The sequence below is a fragment of the Felis catus genome, chromosome A2, assembly GCF_018350175.1.
Source record: "Felis catus isolate Fca126 chromosome A2, F.catus_Fca126_mat1.0, whole genome shotgun sequence".
Lineage (NCBI taxonomy): Eukaryota > Metazoa > Chordata > Mammalia > Carnivora > Felidae > Felis > Felis catus.
In genome coordinates this window covers 155,857,926-155,885,899 of record NC_058369.1, presented here as the reverse complement: position 1 = coordinate 155,885,899, position 27,974 = coordinate 155,857,926, and the positions used below count along the sequence as shown (strand labels likewise).

Below are 27,974 nucleotides of genomic sequence, written 5' to 3'. Positions count from 1 at the left end.
ATAAAAGTCTGTTTAAAGATCCAGTGGAACTCCCTTTTTATCACAAAACAGTGATTCGTACATTTTAAAAACGTGCAAACACGCAAGCACTCTAGGTGCAAGGGTCCTGAGGCCTAGATTCTAGAGTCGCTTAATTACTTCCAGACAGCGAGAGCCTGGGTAAGTCATTTAACCTCCACCTCTCTCCCCTTGTCAGTAAAATCAGAATACACCACCGGCTCCTTTGGCTCAAAAGATCACGCCCCAAAGAACTGTGAATGCACTTTGTAAATTTCTCTGTAAGTATGTAAGTTGTCATGGCAATGTGCAATGTATTAGCTAACAATGCATATTCCTTCTAAGTACCCAAAAGAATTCTTACTCCTCAATCTCTGTGAAAGTCTCAATGTTATACGTTCAAATCAACATCTCTCCTCTGAAAAAGCAGATCGGCAGGTTGGTTGGTTGGTGGTGGTGTTTTGTTTGTTTAAGAACTCCCCAATTCTAATTGTATTCAACCCTCCTCACCTGTCAGGTGGGGATTTTCTCACTAGGCTGTGAACCCCTCGTGGGTAGGTGCAGTCTATGCATCTCTAGCAAACAGAACCTAGTAAAGCATCTGGAATGAATGAACCCATCCATCGATCAGCAACTACTCGCCCCATCTTGCAAGTGAGTAAGCCGAAGCCCAAAGGGAAAAAGGGAGTAAGGGTCGCACAGGCTAGCGACAGCTCCAGTACCAGAACCCAGGCCAGCTGACTCCCAGCGTGACAACCGGGACCCCGCCATCCCCCCGCCCGCACCCGCCTCCCGGACCCCCGGCCCAGGCGGGCTCCCGCGGCTGCGCCCCCGCGCCCCGGAACCCCCGGCCCGGCCCCGTCCCAGCGCCCCGGGCTCCGCTCCCCTCCCGGGCCCCGCGCCGCTCACCCGGGCCGCTCCCGCTCCGCGCCCTGCCTTCCTGTGTGCTCCCTCAAGCTTCCCCCGCGCTTTTAAGGGAAACCGCGCCTCCGCCCTCGGGTTCCGCTGCGCCTTCCCGACGCGCCCGGACCGTGCGGCGTGTGGGGGCCGCAGCCTGGGGGCCGCCTTCGTTTCTGCTTCGCTCGTTTTTTCGTCCGTTCGTCCCTTCACCCCTCCGTTTGTCGCTCCACGGTATTTTATGGGAAGCCTACCAAGGCAACGCTGTTTTGGGATCTGGTACTAAATCGGAAAATAAACGAACAGGGTAAATTGAGATCAGAAGTACGAAAAAGAAAAAAAAAAAAAAAAAAAAAGAACCCGAAATGCGTGGAATCAAGAGAGTGAGGAGGAGGCAGTCTCAGCCCTTCCGAGTAAGGGGCAACCGATCTGAAGGAGAGGGAGCAGGTCCCCAAGGATCGGGAGGAAGGGAGCGCCTGGGGGAGGGAACAGCCGGTGCAAAAGCTCTAAGGCCTGAGGCAGTTTGGCAGGTGGCGGTCAGGGCAGGCGAGGAGGCAAAGGAGTAAGCTGGGGAGGTGGGCCCCACAGGCCGTGGTGGTAAGGAGTTTGGACGTTATACCGCCGTATGGGACGTCACCTGGCCTGGGTTCTGGTGCCAGAGCTGTCGCTACCCTGTGTGACCCTTACTCACTTTTTCCCTTTGGGTTTTGGCTTACTCATTTGCAAAATGGGGCAAATAGTTCCTGATCGATTGGTGGATTGGTTGTCTCATTCATTCCAGGTGCTTTACTAGGTTCTGTTGGCTAGATATGCATAGACAGCACCTACCCATGAGGAGTTCAGCCAGAGGGGCGATGTGATGTGGTTTACGTTTTAAACATCTCTCCGCCACCACGTATTGAGTGAATTCCAGAGAGCAAGAGAGCTAGAGAAGCCAGGGCCAATGCTGACCACCAGATGGCAGTTTTAATTCTGTCCTCTTCCCACCAGTACCTCTCCCTTCCTCACCCCCACCCCCACTTCCAACGTTGGTGTTAGAACCAGTCAATCCAGATTTCTTTCTTACCTTCTTTCCATCATTCCCTCAACCAACTTTGCTGCGTGTAGACTGGGGATGCACTCATGTACAGCACCCCGCATGGTGCCTGCATTCATAGAGCTTGCATTCTAAATTCCCCATTTGGTACATGCAGACATGCATCCTTCCTATCTTCCCCTGAATGTATATTTTAGGAAAAATGAGAACATCCAGTGAGGTTATGGGGCAGTAAAGCGTTTTCTGCCAGGTTCGAATCCTCGCTGGGCCGCACTAGATAACGTGAACTTGCTAGCCCTTTCTCCTGAGGTTCTGTCTGTATATTAGGGGAGGGAGAAGATCATCCTAAAACATACCTTCTAGCTATAAAATGTGGTGATATTGAAGGCATGGGAGACAGTTATTTTCACTTCTCCCGTCCCAACTATTTAGAATATTTGCATTTGAAAATGAGTTCCTGGGGGCGCCTGGGTGGCTCAGTCAGTTGGGCCTCTAACTCTTGATTTCAGCTCAGATCATGATCTTGTGGTTCCTGGGTTGAGGCTCCGCATTGAGCTTGAGATTCTCTCTCTCCCTCTCTCTCTGCCCCTCGCCCCCCTCTCTCTTTCTCTCTCTCTGTAAATAAATAAATAAATAAATAAACTTAAAAAAAAAAAAAAGAAAGAAAAGAAAATGAGTTGCTGAACTGCATCCCTGCAGGCTAGAAAAGTCTGGGTCTAGATGCTGGATGGTCCAATGGGCAGACTAAGCTTTAAGGCTTCAGCAAAACAGTAGTTCCCCAAAATAAGAGAAGTTCTGCGTGGATGAAATTACCATAATTTTCCAATCAGAAAATCGAGAAAGAAGTTCTCTCTCAAAACTTAGGAGAGGAAAACTTGATTTTAGTTGAGTGGGAGCCATGTCCTGTTGGAAAGATCAGGCATCACAAGGCAGATGCCCAGAGTGCCGGTGAAGAAGGGCGGGCTGGCGGGTCTCTGCGACCTGGGAGAAAGCCACATCCCAGAAGAGAGGCAGCCGCTCCCTGGGAGGGCGAACACAGACATACACAGCATAGCAGGCCTCACTCAGGACCATCTCTAATTGAAAAGTGCTCATTAGGCCATGGTGGGGGGGGGGGGTATTTGTGAGTTTATCTTCTTCCTTTAATAGGCAGGCTTTAATTCACTGTGGCCAGCATGGTGGCAAATGGGGACGTCGATGTCACTCTGTTGTGTTCCCAGCAGAGAAATCTGGAAACAACTCCCAGGCTTCTATATGGATTATGAAACTAGACAAGATGAGACATCTCCAGAGAATACAAACCTCAGAATTCCATGTGCAAAAGAGGAATGTGGTGGGGGTGGGAGGGGCATGACAGGTCTCTGAAAGACATTTTGTGTTCCCTCCTTAAATTGCACGCTTGTATAGATAGAAACAGTGGGTCCTATGACTCAGATATGTCACCTGCAAATGGGAAATATCTGCATCAAAATAGGACTAAGTCAGAAATTAGTCAGAAATTCGTCTTCAAGGAGTTAACAGGACCCATTACATGACACGTATTTACTGACATTTTAATGCGTTGTTGTAATACCCCATTTAGTTTTGAAGTTATATAACTCATACTATTAATATTTTCCCCGTAGTAAGTACCTTTTTTTGGCTACCATTGGCCCGTTGGTTAAGCTAACTATTGTCCCCTCAGATTGCTTCCAGAGGGACACAGTAATAAATTGAGGATTGTCCATGCTTTATAAAACTTAACCTCCCACCCTAGGAGGGATTATAGGGAAAGCCACATCTTAAAACATGTAGCTTGCACATGCATAAGGACACAAATGACACTAAAACATGGAAACTTCCCAAATGCTCTTTTCAGGCATCATTACCAGCACTGAGTGTTGGACATAGAGATGTACCACCTGCTGCCCCAGCTGCTGGGGGTAGTTTGGGCAGACAGCCTTCAGCTGGCGGCCCCTTCAGGGACAGCCTCCAATGCAGTGAGCCTTCTTAACCAAGGTCACGCCTTTCTGCGGATGGCCCACATGCAGTGACTGATCTAGGAGGGAATTCAAAAGCTTGGTCATTTGGCCCAAAGTAAAACACCTCTGGGAGCCCCACAGCTCCTCATGGGGTCAGCTGAGGCTGTCCGGATACATCACAGCTCTTCTCCCTCTGCCCAATCTTGTGTTCTTCTCTCCCTTCTTCAAAAGCATTAGTGCTGAATGAGAAACACTGTGGTAGAGAGAATAATGACCCCCTAAAGATGCCCTTAACCCCTGGAACCTATTGTTCCTTTGCGCGGCTGGTTAAGTTAGGGCTCCTGAGTTGGGAAGATTATCCTGAATCATCCAGGTGGGTCCGATGTAATCACAAAGGTAAGGGTCACTATAAGAAGGAGACCAGAAATCAGAGAGAAAGGGGCAGTAAATGTGAAAATGGTAAATGATTTATAAGTTAAAGATAATATTCGAGAAATCTGGGTGAAGAATATACTGCCAGGAGGTGGTCTGCATAGTTTAAGACACATACAGTGATTCATCCTCCAGCACCAGCGATTGGATTAAAAATTGAGCACGTAGGGGCGCCTGGGTGGCTCGGTCGGTTGAGCGTCCGACTTCGGCTCAGGTCATGGTCTCATGGTCCGTGAGTTTGAGCCCCGCATCTGGCTCTGTGCCGACAGCTCAGAGCCTGAAGCCTGCTTCTGATTCTGTGTCTCCCTGTCTCTCTGACCCTCCCTCGTTCATGCGCTGTCTCTCCCTGTCTCAAAAATAAACATTAAAAAAAAAAATGAGCGCGTAGCTCAATTTAGACCAAAGAGTCTTTTTTTTTTTAATTTTTTTTTCAACATTTATTTATTTTTGGGACAGAGAGAGACAGAGCATGAACGGGGGAGGGGCAGAGAGAGAGGGAGACACAGAATCGGAAACAGGCTCCAGGCTCCGAGCCATCAGCCCAGAGCCTGACGCGGGGCTCGAACTCACGGACCGCGAGATCGTGACCTGGCTGAAGTCGGACGCTTAACCGACTGCGCCACCCAGGCGCCCCGACCAAAGAGTCTTAAAGATGAGTCCGCTGAGAGACCTCAGGAAAGGTTCATTCTCCTTAAAGGGTGAGATTTAAAAAAGCGACGGCAACGGGCCTTAAAACCGTTATGCTCATGCTTGGTGAAATAAACCGGTCACAAAGACTGCATATTACGTGATTCCGTTGACACGAAACATCCAGAATTAGCAAGTACACAGAGATGGCAAGCAGAGCAGAGGCTGCCCAGGGCTGGGTTCGGGGCTGGTTGGGGGGGAAATGGAAAATGGTTGCTAATGGATGTGAGATTTCCTTTGGGAAGTAATGAAATGCGCTATGGTTGGCTGCGGTGATCGCTGCATACGTGTAGGAATACAAAGGGGGACATTGCATGGTATAGGAGTCGCATCCCAATACGGCTGAGATGAAAATGGCGGAGATGGTCCCGCCTTTTCCCTCCGATGGGATCGTCTGTGTACATGACACCTGAAACTGCTGAGAAGCAGAAGAGACTCTATTTTAGAGAGGCTCTGTCTCTGCTGTTTTTCTGCTGGGCCCCATTTACTCATGTTCTATATTTTGCCTCTGAATAAACCAAAGAAGCTATGTTCCCACTTCAAAGGAGAAACAAGAAAGCTAATCACGCTCTGAGTTTTGGCCCAGACCCCCCCACACCTGATAACACGTAAGAAGAGAGGCAGATCCCGAACACGTTCCAGGATGTTAGCTTCAAACAAAGCTTGGCCGACTCGGGCCTAGATACCCCCACCCCCCCTTCGGTAATTTGTGACACCTGTTATTCACCTGGCATCTGCCTCTAATCAGACCTTGCCCTGGATTCCTCAAGGAACACGTACCCCAGACCCCTCTCCAATCTAAACCCCGGACCCCAAGTGGCAATGAGCCTCCTTCTCCTCCCCTTTCTGAGTCTCCCAGACACTCTGCCTGCTCCTCTTCACTTATCACTCACACTGTTCAGTAAACTCAGTTATCACTTTCTCCAACTGGTGTTTGATTTCTCTCCCGCGTGAATCCAAGGACCATCTTGGCTGCTCCTGCAGGACCCTCCTCTGGGTCCTCAAACCCAGCCTGCCTGCGTCACAGCCACAACCACTGTTCAGCCACGAAGGGAACCAGTTTGGGCCAATGCTGACTCACAGGGGACAGGAGGGGAAAGGCAGAAAGAACCTGGGTCGTTGATAACATCATGGAGCCAAATGGTTGTCCTGTGCCTGGAGCTTGCTCAAAGGCTGGATGTCCTATTGCGTGAAATAATAAATCCCCTTATTGCATAAGCTGGTTAGAGTCAGGGTTTTCTGTCTCTTGAAGCCAAGAGCACTGAACTGATAAACTGCAAGCCACAGGCTATTGGTGGGCAGAAGACATGGTAAGGACAATGCTTGTAAAAAGATGATAAGTTTTTGTGAGGAATATGGGTGAAAGTAGGTGGCAGATACCATTGATATCGATGATACGCTTCAACGTTTATTGTTCCTAAAATCATTCTCCAGCCATCCCCCTGGCCCCTGGGCCTGTGCCACGCTCGCGGTCTACAGATCCACTAACAATAAAAGACAGAGGTTCAAACAACCTGAGATAGTGCTAATCATCACAAACAGCCTTCTGCGTAGCATCTCGGATGAAATCTGCCTGTGGGAACAGGTGCCCCCTATTCTGATAGGAGTTAGAACTTCTACCGTGGAAAACTATGTATGAATTCTTTTAACATTCATTCTTGGTTTACTTACTTTATGCATACAGATTCTTCTTTAGACTGCTTAGTTTCCCCTAAGAAAAAGTATAAAATGGTGTTCTTGTGGTATTTATGCTTAAAATCTCTTCCTTATTGTGACCTTTAATATCCATTGCATCTACTACTGCCAGATTGGAAACATGTAAATGAGGCCTTTTAAGAAACCAGCAGATTCCTAGGAGAGAGACTATCTTCCACAATGTAATATGGGATTTTATCAGACCCTCTGTAATGCCCATTCTCACCCATGCTCTGTATGGGCCTGCCTTTTTCTGAACAGGACTTCTCTTATTAATGTGTCTCCTTGTCATCCTTTGCCACCTACTCCTCCTGGCGACATCTAGCTCTGGCTGACACTTTCTAGCTGCCTGTTTAATACGGGAGTGAAAAACGACAAAGGTGGGGTCCTCGTTGATTGCATCAAACAAGGTCTCCAATTTTGTTTTGCAAAACCCAGTCTCCCAGGGTAATTCAATTCTAAGTATTCTGGAACAAGAGGGGGGTGATTCCGTCAATAATGAATCTCGAGTAAATTTTTTAAGACTTTATTTTTTAGAGCAGTTTTAGGTTTATAACAAAATTCAGAGGAAGGTACAGAGATTTTTCTATACATGTCCCTACGCCTACACTTGCAGAGCCTCCTACATTATCAACTTCTCTCACCAGAGTGGCACATTTGTTACAACTGATGAATCTATATTGACACATCATAATCAGCCAAAGTCCATGGTTTACCCTACCGTTAACTCTTGGTGCTGTACATCTTATGGATTTAAAGAAAACATAATGACATATATCCATCATTATAATATCGTACAGAGTAATTTTCCATGCCCTAAAAATCCTCTGTGTTCTGCCTCTTTACCTTTCCCCACCCCCACCCTGGCAACCACTGACTTTTTCTTTTTGTTTTTTTAATTTTTTTTAACACTTACTTATTTTTGAGACAGAGAGAGAGCATGAATGGGGGAGGGTCAGAGAGAGAGGGAGACACAGATTCTGGAACAGGCTCCAGGCTCTGAGCTGTCAGCACAGAGCCTGACGTGGGGCTCAAACTCTCGGACCGCGAGATCATGACCTGAGCCAAAGTTGGACGCTTAACCGACTGAGCCACCCCAGGCGCCCCTGATTTTTTTTTTTGTATCAATAGTTTTACCTTTACCAGAATGTCATATAATTGGAGTCATACATTATGCAGCCTTTTCAAATAGGCTTCTTTCACTTCGTAATAAGCATTTAAATTTCCTTCATGTCTTTTCATGGCCTGATAGCTCATTTCTCTTTAGCACCAAATAACACTTCATTAGATGGACCACAGTTTATTTATCTATTCACCTACCAAAGGACACCTTGGTTGCTTCTGAGTTAAGGCAATTATGAGTAAGTCTGCCATAAACGTATGTGTGGAGGTTTTGTGTAGACATGTCTTCAGCTTCTTTGGATCGATACCAAGAAGCATGATGGCTGGCTCATATGATAAGCATATGTTTAGTTTTGTACAAAACCACCGAACCGTCTTCCAGAGTGGGCACACCATGTTGCATTCCCACCAGCGATGAATGAGAGTTCCTGTTGCTCCACACCGTCACCAGCATTTGGTCGTGTCCAGCGTTCCAGATTTGGGACATGTGAATAGGTGTGTGGTAGTATCTCGTTGTTTTCATTCGCATTTCCTGGATGATACATGAGGTGGAACATTTTTTCACATGCTCGTTTGCCGTCTGTATATTTTTTTTGGTGAGGGGTCTGTAAAGGTTTTTGGCCTATTTTAAAAATCGAGTTGTTTTCTTATTGTTGAGTCTTCAGAGTTCATTCCATATTTTGAATAGTTGTCCGTTACCAGATGTGTCTTTTACAAATGTCTTCTCCCGGTTTGTGGCTTATCTTATTTTTTTTTTGAAGTTCATTTTATTTTATTTTGGGAGAGATAGAGAGCATGAACTGGGGGAGGGGTGCAGAGAGAGAGAGAGAGAGAGAGAGAGAGAGAGAAAGAGAGAGAATCCCAAGCAGGCTCTGTGCTACCAGTGCAGAGCCCAATGCGGGGCTCAAATTCATGACTGTGAGATCATGACCTAAGCTGAAATCAAGAGTCAGATGCTTAACCAACTGAGCCACCCAGACACCTCTGTGGCTTGTCTTCTAATTCTCTTGATATTGCCTCTTGCACAAAATCATTTTTTCATTTTAATAAAGGCCAGCTTATCAGGTTTTTTTCTTTCAGGGATCATGTTTAGTGTTGTATCTGAAAAAGCATCACCACACCCAAGGTCATCTAGGTTTTCTCCTATCTTCTAGGAGTTTTATAGATTTGTACCTTACACTTAGGTCTATGATCCAAAAGTTTGAAGTAACTTTTGTGAAGAGTACAAGGTCTGTGTTTAGATTCAGTTTTGTTTTTGTTTTTTGTTTTTTGTGTTTTTTTTTTTTTTGCATGTAGATGTCCCGTTTTTCCAGCTCCATTTGTTGAAGCGACTATCTTTGCTTCAATGTACTGCCCTTGCTCTTTTCCAAAGATCAGTTCATTATATTTATGTGGCTCTATTTCTGGGCTCTCTATTTTGTTCCATTTGTCTATCTATTTTTTCATCAATACCACAATGCCTTGATTACTGTAGCTTCATAGTAAGTCTTGAAGTTGGGTAGCATCTGTCCTCCAACTTTGTTCTTTTCCTTCAATGTTGTGTTGTCTATTTGGGGGTCATTAGCCTCTCTATATAAACTTTAGAGGGAGTTTGTCAATATCCATAAGCTGACTTGCTGGGACTTTGATTGGGATCATAATGAATCTATGGATAAAATAAAAGGAACTGACATCTTGACAATATTGAGTCTTTCTATCCATGAACATGAACTATCTCTCCATTTATTTAATTCTTCTTTTATTTCATTTACCAGAGAATCAAAATATAAAAGAGAGTTAACAGGCATGGAAGAGAGCATGAGAAGATCCCACCACCATCTAGTGGTATCTCCAGAAGGAAAGAATAGAGAATAGGAAGAAGCAGTATTCAAAAATACTGGCAGATATTCCATACTGAACCTGCAGAACACTAAAAGCAAAACCCTAAAAGCGGCCATAGGAAGAGGAAGGCAAAGGAATTAACTGAAAATGTATAAACATATGTGGGAAAGGAAACATAGGTGGGGGTTTCAGTTCTTGTTCTGCCACTAGTCTCTGGCCTGTAACAGTGATTATAACCTGCCCCTCCACTACCCATTCCATACTTCCTCACCTTACGCCAGGTTGTAGCTGGCTAAAATTTGAGGTAGGAGATCAAATCTTCATTCTCAGGGGACTGAGTTTGAGGTCCTGCCTGGACAGAAACACAGTAGTCCCTCATGAACATTTGCCCTTAGACTTGGCAAAATAAAGAAGTGCCCGGTGATCCCCTGGGTTTCATGCATATAACTCCCTGCTTTCATTGTATAGCGACAACTTCATTTGCCCTTAAAAATTGGGTAAAAGTCCCTCACTGGGAGAGCCAGATCTTTTGCTTAAGGTCCCTGATGACTCTTTTCTGTCTTCACTTTATGCAGGTTTGGTTACAAGCTGAGTCAGTAGGACTGAGCCAACTCAACAAAGAATGCAAGATCTGGCCTCAGGTGTAGATTCTGTTAGTTGAGCTCCAGACCCTAGTTATTTCCCTAGTAAAGATGCTCCCTTTGTCACATACTAGACCAAGTGTTCCTGTCTTTCTCCCAATTTCCCTGGAAATATGGAAACTAGCAGGGACAGGATTTCATTACTGGAAGACTTTCCATGGCATTTCCAGCTGTGCCTAATTTAAGCACATCTCAATGTGGAATAATGAGAGTTTGCAGGATCAATTATACACATTCTCCTTCTCCTTCTCCTTCTCCTTCTCCTTCTCCTTCTCCTTCTCCTTCTCCTCCTTCTCCTTCTCTTCTCTTACTGCTGCTGTTTTTCTCTATAAACCTTCCTATACACCTTCAATACTATTTGTATGTGACAGTGTGTGTTTGCCCATGTGTGTACATGTGTATGCATGGCCATCCTCACCCTTCACACATTGCCAGCTATCTTAGCCTACAATCTATGAATGCAGAGGCTGAAAGCTATAATGTATTGTTATTTTTTAAGACACGCAATCCCAGGGAGGAGCAAAAGAAGGAGGAACAAAGAGGTGAGGCAGCAAAAGTGGTCTCCCAAATGAGGATGTGTTATCAAGCTGGCCACCTGTAAGTGTGAACCATTGCTTCATCCGCGGGGACTGTCCTCCGAATACCCACATCAACTAAGTCTCAGAACTATCCCTGGAAGAAGTAGGGGAAGGATCTATTCACCAGCTCTTGCCTTCAAGTGCAGGCATGGGTGCTGAGCAGGATCTCACAGCAGTATCAAGAAGGATGCCAGGGATACGAGACAAGCGCCCTGAGCCACACACTCAAGATGGGTGTGATCTGGCTGTGCCCCTCCAAAGTCAGAGCACATGCAAATCTGGTTGCCACAGTGACAGCTGGAACAAGAGACGGGTCCTTAGACATGAACTGACGCGTGGGATGTGTCAGATACACTGACTTAAAAGCATAACCCTGATTTTTGCCTGTGTGCCCAGTGACCTCATGAGATATAATACCCAGTTGGTAGTCTAAGCTTCAAGTACAGTAAAAATATTGTTCTCTTGGTACCAGCATTTCTATTTTAGACATTAAGCTTTTCATACAATGGGGACAGGGAGTAAACATTTTAGAAGGAGGTCACTGGGCATTCATGAGATGTGCTACTCCCAATTCTACTACTTGATTCCCTGGCTTACGTATTCTAGTTAAAGGAAGAATAACATCATATATTGTGCTGGTTCAAAGAATATTCCCTATCTTTCAGGCAACAATCCTTATTGAAAGTGCTTACTTAACCAGCTGGAGGCACAAGTGAATTTTAATAGACTATTCCACTATTCTGTGAGACCAGCTGCTTCTGGGGGTTGGGTACGTGGTAAGACCAGCGATTCTAATGGGCTACAGCCCATTATCTAACTTGGACTCCTTGGTTAGAAGCAATGTTGTACAAGATACCATGGCCATTTTTAAGGCCTCTGATAAGTCCTCAGACAGTGGTTCTGGCATGGCATGGAAGGCAGAGAAAATAAAAGCCAATCTGTGCATCCTTCACGGTGTCTTGCTGTGAGCTCCATTCAACATCCTGATCTGCTCCTAGATTCCAGGGGTATTAAATCTGCTAGGTCTTAAGGGCTGAAGGACAAAGTTGATGTACCAGATGAGCAAAGGAGCCTTCTCATGCTCTGAACCCACTCAAATCTGATAGCTTTTCTTCGTCTGTGAAATGGGCCACTGCAGGAAACAAAATCTCATATTTGTTGCCTCAAGAATATATGCCTTCTTGTAGTAGAGGATACAGTGCCCAGCACCCTTCCTTCACTATGATGGCATTAATGGAGTGGGCCAGCCAATATAATGTCTTTGGGGTACAGTAGCAGGGAAAGTCTCTTGCCCTCTGTCATTGCATAGTCCCAGGATCACATAGATCACAATATTTTTTAAATCCTTTTTAATTAATGTATGATACTGCAACATTTGGATACATCCCTTCGTTGTTAAAAGGTAGGGCTTTGAGATTTTAACTAAAAAACAAGATCTTTGAAGTCTTTTATGGTTACATTCCTAGGGTTAATTTTAAAAACTGGAATCAGAGGAAATATATTTGAGGTTCTAGATGCATATTCCCAAACTGTTTTATTAAAAACTTATAACCACTTTCTATTCCCATTATCTATATGGGATAGCACCTTCACCATCATTAATTTTTCTCCCAATTTCTATTTATTTAATTGTTAGGAAAATGCCATTTCATTTTTTTTGCAATTTATATTTATTATGAGTTAAAATGCTTTTTATGTCCATCTAGCCATTTTCATTTTCTCTTCCATAAAATATTTGCTATGTCTTTTACTTGCATTTTTATTATATTTTCCCAACTTGCCTCCTACACTTATTTTTCTTTTTAAAATTCTCTAACTTTATGACCAAAGTATCACATTTTAGAAAGACAATATTATAGTAACTGGATTCTACTGATAGTTTGATGACTTTCTCATCAATTTGATACATGCTCTTTATAGATTTAGGACAGTAATCCTTTGATTTGTTTGTTGCTAATATTTTCCTGGTTTATTTGCCTTTGTACTTGGCTTGTGATACATTCTATGTGAAAAACAAAACAAAAACCTTGAATTGTATGTAGATGAATCTTTAAAAAAATTTTTTTTACTGTTTATTTTTGAGAGAGGGGGAGACACAGCATGAGCAGGGGAGGGGCAGAGAGAGAGGGAGACACAGAAACAGAAGCAAGCTCCAGGCTCTGAGCTGTCGGCACAGAGCCAGACATGAGGCTTGAACTCAGACCGTGAGATCATGACCTGAGCCAAAGTCGGATGCTAAACTGACTGAGCCACCCAGGTGCCCCCAAGTTTAATTAAGTAATCTCTCTGCCCAACGTGGGGCTTGAACTCACAACACCAAGATCAAGAATTGCATGTTCTACCAACTGAGCCAGCCAGGTGCCTTGTAGGTGGATGAATCTTAATCATACTCTTGGAGAACCCTCTAATGATTAGAAATTCACATATCTATTTTTCTGTGGTTCCATTTTCTTATAAAATGAAAAAAATTCACCCATGACTATGTTTCTGTATCAAAATGTACCAAAATCTTTCCAACTTCAAGGTCTTCACTGAGGCGCCTGATCACCTTGCTCCCACTCATTCTCCTCCCCACAACCTGTTCACACAACAGACTCCTCCTCCATCATCCATCTAAATCAGGTTCCTACTGCTACACTTGACCAAAGCTCCCGTGTCCTTTATGGAATTCATAATAACCTGCATTTACATATTCCGTTGTGTGGTTATTTAACGCCTGACCCCTCTTCCCACCACAGTGTTCTAAATTCTGTAAAGGCAGTGACAACATTATTCTTTTTCTTGCAGAGTAGCCACATCCTAATATATATATAATGCCAGGTACTATATATGTATATGTGTGTATATATATATATATATGTACACATATATATACACACACTGTATATATATAGTATATACTATATATTTCTATGTATATAATATATAATATAACAATATTAATATATAATATAATAATATATAATATAATAATAACAATATAATATATAATAATATATATAGGAATATATATATAGAAAGAGAGAGAGAATTTAAAATAATTATTAAAGTTTAAGTGAACCACAAACTTCCTCCACTCTCTGCCCTCCCACATACTAAGTTACACACATATTTACTCAAACAATACCACACAGCACCTTCCTCCACTGTACGTCTGGGAGAGAATGTTCCCTCCTCCCACCCAAGGCTAATGCATCCACCTGTGTTTTGTACAGCACCCCCTTCTTCCTCTCTGAGAAATCGGCCTCGCCAGTAATCTTCTCCCTGAAGTATTCTCTCCCTCCATCTCCACTGTCCTTCCCTCTTAGCATATAACACCTACTCAAAAACCATCCACTTCAACACACAAATATACCAAAACCTGTCCCTTCTGATCTTTCATTCCCTGCCACAATTTTAAAAATCAATTTTATTACCATACGATTTACATATGACAAAATGCACCCATTCTAAGTGTACAAATTGGTAACTTTTGATGACTGTATATGTTCCTAGAGTGGCCACAATGGAAATACAGAACATTTCCATCACTGCCCCAGTGTCTTTCTGCCCTTCCTGGCCAACTTTCTCATGCCCTCAATCGGCCCCAGCACCAAGCAGCCATGACTCTGCTTTCTGCCACTGTACATTACATCTCTCTCTTTCAGAGTTTCATATAAATGGAATCACACTGTAGTTGCCTTTTGTCCCTGACTTCTTTCTCTCAACGTAGTGTCTAAGATGCATCCATGTTGTTGGGTGTATGAGCAGTTTGCTCTTCTTACTGCCAGTGGTAGCCTACTCTCAGGGTCTACTGCAATTTGTTTATCCACTCACCCATTGATGGATGTTTAGGTTGTTTTAAGGTTTAGGGTATTATAAATCAAGCTACAGTTAACATTTGTATACAAGTCTTTGTGTGAACATATGCTTATGTCTTCACCACTTTAGGGTAAATACATGGAAATGTAATGGCTGGGTTATATGATTAAGTGTATTTTTAACTTTTTAATCAACTACCAAACTATTTTCCAAAGTGGTTGTACCATTTCACATTCCCACCAGCACTTTATGAGAGGTCCAGTGGCTCCAAATCCTCACCAACACTTGGTATGTCAGTTTCTAAATTGGAGGAATCCTAATGGGTCTAATTGTCTATTATATACCTTCTTGGGTTGAGCATCTATTCAAATATTTTGCTCATTTTGAAAACTTAGGTGATAGGTCTTAATTGAATTTTGAGTTATTTACATACTTTAGATACAAGTCCTTTTTCAGGTATTTTTTATAAATATTTTCTCCCAGTCTGTGATGTGCCTTTTCATTTTCATAGCAGAGTCTTTTGAAGAGCAAAAGATTTAGATTTTGGTGAAATACAATTTATTTTTTTCTTTTATGGTTCAAACTTATGTGACCTATTTAAGAAATTTTTTTCTTAACCCAAGATCATTAAGATTTTCTCCCATGTTTCTTTTAGGAAGTTCTATAGTTTTCCTTTATATTTAGGTCTATGATCTATTTTAAGTTAATTTTTTGTGAGTGGTATGATGTAAGGGTTGAGGTTTCTTTTTTACATATGATTATACAGTTGTTTCAGCATTATTTTGCAAAATACTATCTTTTCTACCACTAAAATACTTTGCAAATCATTTGACCACAGATACATGGATCTATTTATGGAGTTTTTATTCTGTTTTGTTGGTCTATGTGTTTAACCTTATGCCAATACTATCATGATTAATAAGGTTTTGTAGGAAGTCTTGAAATTAGATAGTGTAAATGTTCCAATTTTGTTCTTCTTTTCCAAAATACTCTGGCTATTCTAGGTTTTTTGAATTTCTATATGGAGCTTAAAATCATTCTGTCGATTTCTACCCCAAAAAAGTCTACTGTGATTGTGATAGAGAGCAGACAAACTTTTTACAATATTATTTCAATCCATGAACATAGTATTTCTCTCCATTTATTTAGGCATCTTTAACTTATCTCAGTAATGTTTCTTAGGTTTTAAGTGTACATGTCTTGTACATATTTTATTTAATACATCTATGGGTTTCATGTTTTTAGTATTATTGTAAATTGTACTGTTTAAATTCTAATATCCAATGATTTGTTTCTAGAATGTAGCAATACAGTTTGGATCCTGTAACGTTGCTAAACTCCACTATTAATTATGGTATTTTTTTTTTGTAGAGGCCTAAGGATTTTCTATGTATACAACAAAGTCAGTTATCAATAAAGACAGCTTTACTTCCTTTTTATCTGAATGTGCTGTATTTCTTTTTATTTTCTTATTTTACTAATTAATTAATAAGGTGATATTAAATAGGATTGGTGAGAGTGGGCATTCTTGTCTAATTCTTGATCTAAGGAGAAAAACATTCAAAATTCCACCATTAAGAATGATCATAGGGCACCTGGCTGGCTCAGTCAGTAAAGCATGTGACCTTTGATCTTGGGGCTGTTGGGTTTGAGCCCCATGTTGTGGGTAGACTTTACTTAAAAAGAAAAAGGTTTAAAAAAGAAAGAAATGATCGTAGCTCTAAGTTGATCATAGATGGCCTTCATCACTTCAAAGACATTCTCTGCATTTCCTAGTTTTATGAGAGTTTTTGTCATGAATAGTTGTTGCATTTTTTAAAATGCTTTTTCTGCATCTATTTATCTGTGCCTCTAGATTTAGGACTGGGATGAGAGTCCCAGTTTGGACAGCACTGAATCTACTGCAGACACTGAATGGCATGGGAAAATAGAACACACAATTTAGGGTTATAGGCAGACAATCTTTGGTACTCTTTCCCCCAAATCTCTCCAAAGCTAACTGAAGTTTTCCAGTTAGAGAATTATTTATATCAATTGCAAATACGCCTGAAGCACTAAGGACTGGTAATATAATCAATATGAACTTGATCAGATTTTTTTTCCTGACCTTAAACTGACAAAACACTGAGGAAATGGGAATAGGTGTCAAAGGTAACTTTGAAACCTAGTGCGTGTGGAGATGAGCAGATTAAGATCGGCCACTAGGGTAGCAATACAAGAAAAGTTGAGAGATGTCACAAAAAGGAAGTGAGATGATACCGTAGCATAGATACATTTTAAATTTTCATGGAGAAGCCTGGAGGTGATCACCATGCCGTCGAATTCTTTCTTGAACAAGGACGGTTACAAACAAGAATTTTAAAATAAAATCATCCTCTAAGCTGTTTTGGGCAAGTAGACCCAGTGACTACCTTGAAAGACTGAATCTTCATTCAGTTCACAACTATCTCTCAAGCCCACCTCTCCCCAGTCAGACTGTCCAGCCAGCATTTCTCATGGTGTGTTTATAGAGCACTATTTCAGAGGAAGGTTAATAGTTACACACACACACACACACACACACACACACCCCAAACAACAACAATGCCATAAGCTTGGGGATCACTAGGCCAAACGTGTCTTTATATTAGAATTCAATAGAACCTCTGATATACAAATGAGCATACAAATTTCCAAAGGAATAATACAGCATATGGTGTTTTCTGTAGTATTTAAGCTGGGAATAAAACTTCACTTCTTGGCTTCAATTCTGGTGGAGTCAAGTGGTGTGGCAGAGATAGTGCTAGACTTCAAACCAGGAAACTTGGCTTAATGTCTAGTTCCTCTGACTAGTTGCTACGTCACTGGGGGTGCTGTATTAAAATGTCTGAGGGGTGCCTGGGTGGCTCAGTTGGTTAAGTGCTGACTCTTGATTTTGGCTCAGGTTACTGTTCGTGAGTTCAAACCCTATGTCGGGCTCCGTGCTGACGGCACAGAACCTGTTTGGGATTCTCTTTCTCTCCCTCCCTCTCTGCCTCTCTCTCTCTCTCTCTCTCAAAATAAATAAATAAGCATTAGAAAAACATGCCTGAGGGGCACCTCCGTGGCTCAGTCAGTTAAGCATCCGACTTCAGCTCAGGTCACGATCTCAGAGTTCGTGAGTTTGAGCCCCACGTCAGGCTCTGTGCTGACAGCTCAGAGCCTGGAGCCTGCTTCGGATTCTGTGTCTCCCTCTCTCTCTGCCCCTCCCCTGCTCACGCTCTGTCTCTGTCTCTGTTCTCTCTCTCTCTCAAAAATAAACATTAAAAAATTAAAAAAAAAACATGTCTGAATCTCTGTTTCTTCACCAATATAAAGATAATCCTCTAACTTACCTATAGGGCTAGTCATAAAAATTAAATTAGTTATTGGATGTGCTATCACCTGCTCAGTATCTCATGCCAAGTACACATGTGGTCTTTCAATTCCAAACTGCATCCTCTTAAAGAAAATACAGCTTTAAAAATCCATTGTGAATTGTGTTAATTAGATTTTAAATGTTACATATAGTGATGGACCTAAAATGTTATAACCAATAAAGGGATATAAGTTGGCATTATATAGAAGGTACTTAATGTATACAACAAATGTAATAAACTGCCATCCACATTATCAAAATTGTCAGGAATTCTAGTTCCTGTGTGAGGGACCGAGTAACCCAAGCCCTTAAGAAAACAGGTTGTGAGTATAAAATAGAATAAAGACTGACCCATTCGTGGGAGAATATCAGAGAAACCGTAGCAAAACAGAAAATATCAAAAGAAAGAGGGCACTTTGAAGCAGCATAGCAAAGGGAAAAGACATTCCACCCAGTCAGGGTTCTTGCCTCATTTACTGGACACTTGACCTTGGGCAGTGAATGGAGACTGACTTGCTTTAATTGTGAAATGGAAACGGCACGTCCCCTGTCTGGAGTCAGGGGCTGGATCAGATTCTCTTTCTCCACTTCTTAGTTCTGTATTCTCTTTACACAACTTTAATTTTTGATCTTGGCCCCATTGTCCGAAATTGCTCAGTATTCAAAACAGCAAAATGGTAAGCACAAATACAAGATCCTGCTCCTAATTGTGTATGTAATTGCTGAGATTAAGTCCTGTGACTTAAAATTCTCTGACATTAATTCTAAAGCTCTCAATTTATTCCTTATTTCCACATAGTGTCTTATCTTGAACCTTAAGAGGAAGGCTTTAATCCTCCCAGCTTTAAACCAGGGCAGGAAGCCCTGGTGGGCGCTTTGGCAATGCAGTGAACCCGAAGGGAGCACCACTAGGTGGCGCTGAAGATCCGGCTGTAGAAGGAAAATCGGGATAAACCCCGCACCAGCGTTAATTTCCTCTGGGTCTATTGGCTGGCACGGGGCTGTTATTTCCTTTATTGTCAGGGATCTTGGGGATGTCTTGGCTTGAATCTAATGCAAACAGTCCCTCTGCAGTGCTCAGCAGTTGGTAAAGGGGGTCTTGGGCTTGGCAATAGTATCACCACGGGTTATTTACAAAATCACTAATGACCAGACCTTTCTGCCTCCTCCCAGAACCTTCCCTCAGTTCCCAGATCTGGGACCTATTCTGCTTCTTCAGCCATTCATTCATTCATTCATTCATTCAAACATTTATTGCACGCTCTTACATATCAGGCATACAGCCGGGAGTAATGTGGTTTGAGAGATCCAGAACATTAGAATTTTTTTTCTTAGTCGGCCAACAGCACCAAACCCAGGTATGGTGCCTCAGAGTGACTGCTCAGGCCGTGCACTGAGGGGGCCAAGTTGCTGGCAGCTAGGCTGTGTTCCCAGGAGGGAGCAGAGGAGGAAGTATCGTGGTTCTTGCATTTACAACCAGCCCATAACACCTTCCTCCTCCAGCACACTTACCTGTATGAAGGCAGTGTAGCCTCTCTGCCCGACAATCTGCATGTCAAGCTGACCTTAGCACATTCTTTTTCTCATTAATGGAGCTATTGATATTTACTTTAACTCTATTACAATGTAGTCTTGGGTTGTTGTTTTTTTAAGTAAAAAATCTGGGGAAGTGAAAATACTCTGTATCATAGCAGAATGATGGCAATATACCATCATACATTTGTCCAAACCCACACCAAGAGTGAACCCTAATGGAAACTACGGACATTGAGTGATTACAGTGTATCAATACAGGTTTATCAATCGTAACAAATGTACCATCCTGGTGAGTGGTATCGATAGTGGGGAACGCTCTGCATGTGTCAGGACAGAGAGTGTATTGGAAATCTCTACCTTCTCTCAATTTTGTTGCAAACTTAATAAAACTGCTCTAAAAAATAAAACCTTTTTAAAAAAGTCGATCGGGAATTCATTTATCATGGAATAGTATTCAGCAATAAAAAGAAATGAGTTATCCCGCTATCGATGAAAATACATGGAAGAATTTTATATGCATATTACTAAGGGAAACAAGCCAATCTGAAAAGGATACACACTATATGATTCCAACCATACGACATCTGGAAAAGACAAAGCGATGGAGACTATAAAAAGATCAATGATTGTCAGGGGTTGGGGGAGAGGGAGGACGAGATGAACACATACAGCAAAGGGGATTTTTAGGGCAGTGGAGCCATTCTGCATGATCCTCTAACAGTGGATACATGTCATAACACGTTTGTCGAAGCCCATATAATGTACAATACAAAGAATAAACTCTAATGTCAACCAGAGACTTTAGTTAATAGTTATACATCAATATTGGCATATCAATTGTAACTAATTGATTCAAGAAGTTAACAGGAGGGGGAACTGCAGAGGGAGTAAGGGTTTATGGGAACGTCTTGCACTTTCTATGCAATTTTGCTGTAAACCTAAAACTGCACCCCCAAAATAGTCTATTAATTTTTTAAGTCTGTTTGGAAAGACCTCATATTTATATGACGCTTTGTAATTTTCAGATCAATCCACTTGATTCTCACAAGAGCACTGTAAGATGTAAAGGATTGGTCATGTACCACGTTTGCAGATATATGGACATGGAGGGCAAGGAAATCAAGTGACTTTCAAGTTCATGAAGCTAATTAAACAGCAAGGCAAGGACTTGACCCCATGTCTTCCTGCTGCAGATCCAGAGCACTTTTCTCTCTATTCTAAGTACTTACAAGCCAGGAAAATGATACCAAGTCCTCTGTACTCTCCAGTGACTTTCCTTTCTTTCTCGCAGGGTTTTGGAGTCAAACTCAATAGAGATATACACTGTAAATTACAGTTCAAGATTTCGGTCTGTGGCTATTCGATACAATGTAGTACAAGGATCTCACGTGTAAAACAGCAACTTTAACTTTTTTCCTACCAATTATTTCCTCCGGTGTCTTTTGAAAATCTTTGCTTCCTCTCCACTTTCAGGATACTCCATGGAACAAGAATGAAAGCAGAGATGAGCGACAAGAATCTGGGGACATTTTTACAGAATATAGCACGGAGAATGTGGGATTTTTACCCTTAAAGAGCCACAGCAGCTTGGGATGAAAGGGGAGCCTTCTAAGGGGCATCATTGTCCCAGAGCAAATCAGCACCAGCTGTCCAACTGCACAGAGAGAATCTTTGACAGCGACACCTTGTGGTAATGAGAATTAATAGCAGTAAAAGAGGAGACTAATTTGCTCTCTTGGGTATGGAGATCAGACTGACTCCTCTTGAGACTGTGCAAAGCTCCTCCAGAATTCCTTGACATGGCTGGGGGGAGGGGAGTAAAAATTTCCAAGAGAGGCATCTGTTTTCAGCTAAGTAGTCATTTAGACATTTGAGCAATAAATTAGAAAAACAAAAGAGGGAAGACCTATGGAGGGGCAGAGAGAGAAGGTGGTAATCTACAAACCCAGGAGAGAGGCCTCAGGAGAAACCAAACCTGCCATCACCTTAATTCCAACTTCCAGCCTCCAGAACTGTGAGAAGATAATTTCTGTTGCTTAAGCCACCCAGTCTATGATATTTTGTTACAACAGCCCTAACAATCCAATACAGGCATATAGTAGGCACTCAGTAAAGTTAAAGGGATAAATGCATTCTGCAATTAAAAATTCACAATTGGTAAATACTAGGAAGGATAAATAAAGGTTGCTGGGAACAAATAATAACGTGACCTGACCTACTCTGGGACAATGGGGAGGGCTGATCCAAAGAAGTGATATTTACGTCGAGGTCAGGAAGAAGGTATTAAAGGTCAGAAGGTATTAAAGGTCAGAACATTGTGGCTTCAACTAGGGTGATGGAAGCAGAGGTGAATGGGTAACTCCAAAAGATATTTAGAAAGATATGCAAAAAAGAAAACAGCTGGATCCTTACCCTCAGAAACCTTACTTTTCCTGAGCACGGAAAGCCATGGGGAAGGTAGGAGTGGTAGTAGGGAAGGGAAGGAATAAATAGGAAGACAAAGAAGGAGAGTCTGGTCTAATAAAACCTGAAAGTGTTAGAAAGGGATTTCTGAGAGGAGATAATCTAAGACTTGGGGGAAGATGAAAACCAGAATCGTCCTGCTAACAGTGCTGGTTTGATTATTTTACAAAATCCCCTTGGTAACACTGGAGCCACGACACATATTGGTTCGCCACTGGAAATAATCATATTTTGCATTAATAGTTTTGGCTTTCAGCTCATCTTCAATAACTTTCGGATCTGATTTTTTTTTTCTGTTTGACAGATTGCACTCTTGGTTGCCTTTTAATTATTGAATCGCTGTTCTTTATCTGCAGTCTTCGACTAGTAACCTTATTATAACAATTGCCCAAGACTCAGAACTGAACAGTGCACAATAAAAATCCACAATAATAAAAATGCTTAAATTAAATAAAAATCTCCTAACAAGTAGCAGAGCATGCTGGAATGGATTGTATGAGTCACCAATTGTATGAATGATTTATTTTGGAAGTTATATCAGCTAAAGAAAAGCGTATTTTGATCTTAACATTCAATACCCAGGCCTAATACACTCATCACAAAGCCTCTGAATGAAATAGCCTCATGCAAGATTATCAGCCTATAAATAACATCCTAATAGTCTGTTGGTATTTATGACTACTGTTTTTAAAAATAGTTACTAGGGACTTTCATAGTTGTTGAGTATTGCTTTCCACTGTCCCGTACCCATACATGTTTGTAACTCTGTGCACACGTGTGTGTGTGTGTGTGTGTGTGTGTGTGTGTGGTGCACTCACTAAAATAGTCATACTGTGATACACAGGCTAGAATCTGCTTCTCTTTCTTAATTTTAAAGAAGAATAGGAAAAGAAAAAAGTCTCATAGAACATTAAAGAAAAATCTCAATTTATGACTTGAGAATGCAGGATGGTTTTACGAATAGAACTAGAAAGTTATGTTCTAAATTCCATTCCTCCTTTACCGCAGCAGCAAAAAGGAACCACTTGGCTAGAGAGTTGCTCAGGCACTTTACAAAAGAGGAGATCAAATGGCCCATAATCATATGAAAAGTTACGCGACCCCCTTAAGAATCAAAGACACGCATGTTGAAATACAAATGAGATACCATGACAGAATGGCTATAATTAAACAGGCTGATGATGCCAGGCGATGATGATGACGTAGAGCAAGGGAACCCTCCTGCATACCTGGTAGAGGTGTAACTGGTCCAACCACACTAGAAAACTCTTGGAAATACCTATAAAATGTGAACATAGACATACCCAGTGTCTACGTATATTCCTATAAGTAGTATAGGAATATACTATATTGTATTAATTTTCATTGTATTAATTTTCTATTGCTGCCGTGACAAATTACCATGAACTTAGGGGCTTGAAACAACAAGTTTATCATCTTAAGAACTTCAAAGAAAATTTCACTGTCATAGAAAATCTCCTGAGTGAATAAGTACATCAAAAATTACCTATTACACCCATATCTGCCCTTGGCTATGACAAAGGCCGTAAAGAATGGGTCTCAAAGGGGAACTTCAGAAAATGATATTCCGAAAGACACTTTCCTGTGGATCGCATGTGACATCTCTCTGAAGTATCGGGGGCAAGTTTCCAGATACTGAGCGTCTTTGCTAAGTGTCTCTTTCCATTCCCTAGGGGAAGGAGTGGTCTTTGTTGCTCTCCCTATTACTATGAATTCTTGTGTTATTTTTAAAAAGTAAAGCCTTTAAGTACTTTTTGAATGAAACAAGATTTTACTTGAAAGATGGGTCATACATAGTATCATTTCAATGAGTTAAGCATATGGCAATTTCCATATGCTTCTACATGTAAGTTTACAGACACTTATATCCTAATGAAAGAAGATGTTACCTGAAACAGTGATTACACACAGCATAGTTTCAGTGAGTTAAGCACAGGGCTATTCCCATACAACATTATTATTAGCCAATAATATGGGCTAATCCCATATTATTACGATTTTAATAATAAAAAGCAATGACCCTCTCCCACCTCCCTCTGCCGGGTCTGCACCAATATTCCAGAGCCAGCAAGGGACTGTCTGTTGCTTAAGAGACACTCAGCAGGAGATAGGCTGAGCACATGGCTAAACTCTCCCAGCATCAGGGGCCAATCTCTTCCTAATTTCTCTTGGGGCCACACGTTCTCATGAAGTCCATCAGGTCAGAAGTTCTCACCTTCTCCCCCCAACGAGGAGATACTTAGCAAATCCTAGCAGTGGTGTTTTTTTTTCTCTTTCAATCGAATGAGATCTAAAAATTCCATCACATGAAAAAAAAATGCCATCACGTGATTTGAAACCACAGAAAATAACAGTAATGGGGGAGTGGCCATGATATTACAGTCGGCTTCTGTCTTTTGCATTCAGTGTCGCTGCCTGTCTGTGGGTTGCATTTGCTCTGCTCACAATGTGTCATTGCAGTTAGCTAACCCATGGTGGAGCAGAAGAGAATTCCTGGTAAATTTTAGTTGATGTGCAAGTGGGAGGCATACACTGCTTGCTAACTGTCTGACAGATGTATGATGTCGTAGAGGTGAGAGTCACTAGGTAGCAGTGACCTGCACCACGGAGGCGGGGCTTGTTTCTGAGCAACTGGGAGGGATTTTCCCCTCCCCAATGCTAATTAATCTGTAGGAGCAAGAGATCAGATGAGAATCATAGTATTCAATGCCTCTTGTTTCCAAGGCTGTGGTTGAGGGAATGGTCGTCAACCTATTCCTTTTGAAGTGCAAAAAAAACCCTTTAAATACTTTTTTTTTAAATGGCTTATCTTATAGTTCTGCAGTTCAGAAGTTTGAAAAGGCTCTCCTGGGCTAAAATCAAGGTTTCAGCAAGGCTGTGTTCTTTCTGGAGACTCTAGGGAAGAATCCTTGATCATGTCAGCATCTGGAGGCTGCCCATAGTCCTTGGTGGACGGTCCCAAATCCAGCAACAGTGGGTGAATTCTCACATGTATCACTCTGACCTTCCCTTCTGCCCCCACTTCCCCATTTAAGGACTCTTGTGATTACACTGGGCCCAGCCAGGTCTTCGAGGATTATCATCTTCCTGTCTCAAGCTGATTAGCAAATTTACTTTCATTTGCCACCTTACTTCCCCTTTGCCATGAAACGGAACATATTCATAGGTTCTGGGGATCCAGATGTAGACATCTTTGGGGGACTATTATTCTGCCTACCACAATGGCCAACAGACATGCACGCATGTGTACATCAAAAGACACATATAAGGATGTTTAGAGCAGTGTTGTCTTTATTGGCCAAAAGCTGGAAATACCCCAAATGTACATCCACAGTAGAATGGATTGTTATATATTGTATATTGGGGTATGTTCATAAAACAGAATCCTTTACAGCAATGAAATAAATGAGTCACAACTTCATGCTACAGCTTAAATGGACCTCACATAATGTTAATCAAGAAGCCAGACACAAAATAAAGCATATGGCAGGATTCCATTTATGCAGTTTAAAAACAGGCAAACTTGCCAATTATACCTCAATAAAGCTGAAAAAGAAAAAAACCAACAATAGGCAAACCGTGCTAGAAGTCAGGGCAGTGATTAGATTTAAGGAAGAAGAGGAAAGGTAATGACAGTGAAGGACTGGGCCTTCTGGATGCTTCTGGACACTTCTGGATGCTTCTAGGTCATGTTCTCATTCTTGATCTGGGTGGTTACATGAGTGTGTTCATTTTATGAAAATTCCTTGAGCTATACAGGTAAGATTTGCACGCTGTTCACATCTGTGTCGATAAAAAGGTTTAAGAAAATGGGTCCACTCCTTATCAAATGTTTTTTATCTAGTGTTCTCATCTGTCATGGGGCAGCCCTGTGGAAAAGTCCGTATGGTGGAGTTTAGAAGCATGTGATCTATGGTGCCTAGGAATGGCTACACCAGTGAGTTTCCAAGTGGCCCTCTGAGCTTTCAGGTAAGACTGCAGCCTTCAGGGGCCATTGTGCCAGAGGCATCAGCTAAACCACTCCCAGAGCCCTGACCAGCAAGAATCATGACATAATAGATGTTTGCTGTTTTAAATCACTAAGTGTTGGGGATAATTGGTTAGTTGGCAATGGATCCCCAATAAGGAACCACGCGGTACTACTCTCCCTTAGCAGAGATCTGTGGGAGAGGCCAGGCTTGTACAGTTCACACCCCCTCGTGAGAGCAAGTGCGGTGCTGAGTGGAAAGTCAGCTCCTTGAAGGCAGTGCCCATCATGGGGTGTAAGGAACAGGTTTAGTGTGCAAACCACATTTGTTGGTCAAAGAGCAACAATACCTTAGTGACAAAAGCAGACAGAAGAAGCCACCACGTGTCACAATAGCCATGTCTAGACATCCTGTCACAAACATTGGTAGCAGCTATAAAGCTTCTGTTGGCTAAGATTCCTACATGACCCAGATATGCATGCCAGGGGATGGATTCCTTTCCCGGGACACTTCAAATGAACTCTTCTTCTCCTTCTATTACAGCAACCAGTGGTTCCCGATTCAACCCCTATGATGGATACTGAAGGCTTTCTTGGAACAGTTGTCTTGAGGAACGCCTCCCAAGTGAGGGAAACAAGTGAGTTCTGGGAAGTCACACCTCTCCTCACCTGCTCCAAGTCTGGCCCATTCGGTCAAGTAACTGAGATCTGCCATTGGCTGCCACGTCTTCCCAGCTGCACCCCCTACAACCCATCTCCAAGGGGGCATGAAACCTCCTCCAGGCCAACTTGTTCAAAGATGTTGTGGGTATATGTCATTGAACCCAGTCACATGCTTTCATAAGGATGTCTCCAACCACATCATATGTACCACAGCCAGACCAAGCTGGCTAGCTTTTTAAAGATGGGTATTTTGCCTCATGCACCCTCTGTAGCATCACACACAACAGCAGGTTGGTCACACGCACCCTTGAACTCACGTCAGGAGCCACAGAGATGCATATGTGCAGAAGGAAGCTTGTTTCTACAGTTCACTCAGATGTGATTTTCCCTTTCCTGTAACTGATCTGCTCTATGTTATCAGTCCCTCATCCCAATGGGTAGCTATGAAGAGAAACAAAACTAAAACATTATCAGTGTGTATTTCACAAACTACTTTGCTTTAAGTGACCTTTTAAAATATATCACCCAGCCTCTTTGTGGTATAAAGTTCAGTTGTTCAGATGCCCTTCAAACCCAGTTCCCTTAAAGGATGGTGTGTGGGAAGGTAGCCAGTATTCAGAGCCTTATGGTAACAAATTGCAGGGGGGGGGGGGGCAGGAAACTGGAACCTTCAGTTGAGTCATTTCACTCAAAAAATAGTGATCAAGCACCTACTATGTTCCAGGCGGTGCTCCAGGTGCTGGATATACAGCAACGAACAAAAGAAAGCTTTTTGCCCACTGGCCTTCTGGATCTTACATTCTGCCGGATATGTGGCAGATAATAAATGGACATAATATGTGCTGTGTCAGGGAGATAGGGATATGGAGGGTCGGAGGCAGGCGAAAGGAAATCGTGCAGGCGGGGCAGTTGTTATCCCATAAAGGGAAGGCCTTATTAATAAGATGACTTTAGAAGCAGAGTCCTGGAGACAGCGAGGGACCAGTTCTGGGAAGGCAAGGGTGGGCATCATGTGTTGGAGAAGTGTAGGTCATCCTGGGTGGCTGGACTAAATGCACAGGCAGCCCGATCGTGGTGCATCTGGTGGACAGTGGTCAAGAGTTTTGCTTTTACCCTGAATGAGATGAGAAGCCTTCGGAGGATCTGGAACAGGGAAGCAGCTTACGTTTAGAGCTGCACCCGCGGCTGTCGTGTGCAGAGCAGACGGACGGGAAGCAAGAGTGGGTAAGGCGGGTGAGTTAGGGGGTGACTGCAAAACCCCTGGTGAGGAGGGGTGAGGG

The 27,974-nt window shown here is 42.4% G+C and overlaps 1 protein-coding gene and 1 long non-coding RNA gene across 6 annotated transcripts in view; one reads left to right on the top strand and one right to left on the bottom strand.

Annotated features, from left to right (window-relative positions):
• Positions 1–1,060, bottom strand: part of AGK (acylglycerol kinase) — an 80,202-nt gene extending 79,142 nt beyond the window's left edge. For 4 of the 5 annotated variants that reach the window (XM_045052858.1, XM_045052861.1, XM_045052860.1 and 1 more), the window contains exon 1: positions 907–1,060. The gene's annotated coding sequence lies outside the window, so the exon portion shown is untranslated. Of the gene's footprint in view, positions 1–507; positions 651–906 lie in introns of those variants that run through there. The other variant, XM_045052859.1, reaches the window with a different exon arrangement.
• On the top strand, positions 255–20,988 carry LOC109497657. The gene is made up of 3 exons (XR_006594652.1): positions 255–435; positions 515–651; positions 20,606–20,988. It is a non-coding gene; the product is annotated as an uncharacterized LOC109497657 (long non-coding RNA).
• Positions 20,989–27,974: the final 6,986 nt, after the last annotated feature.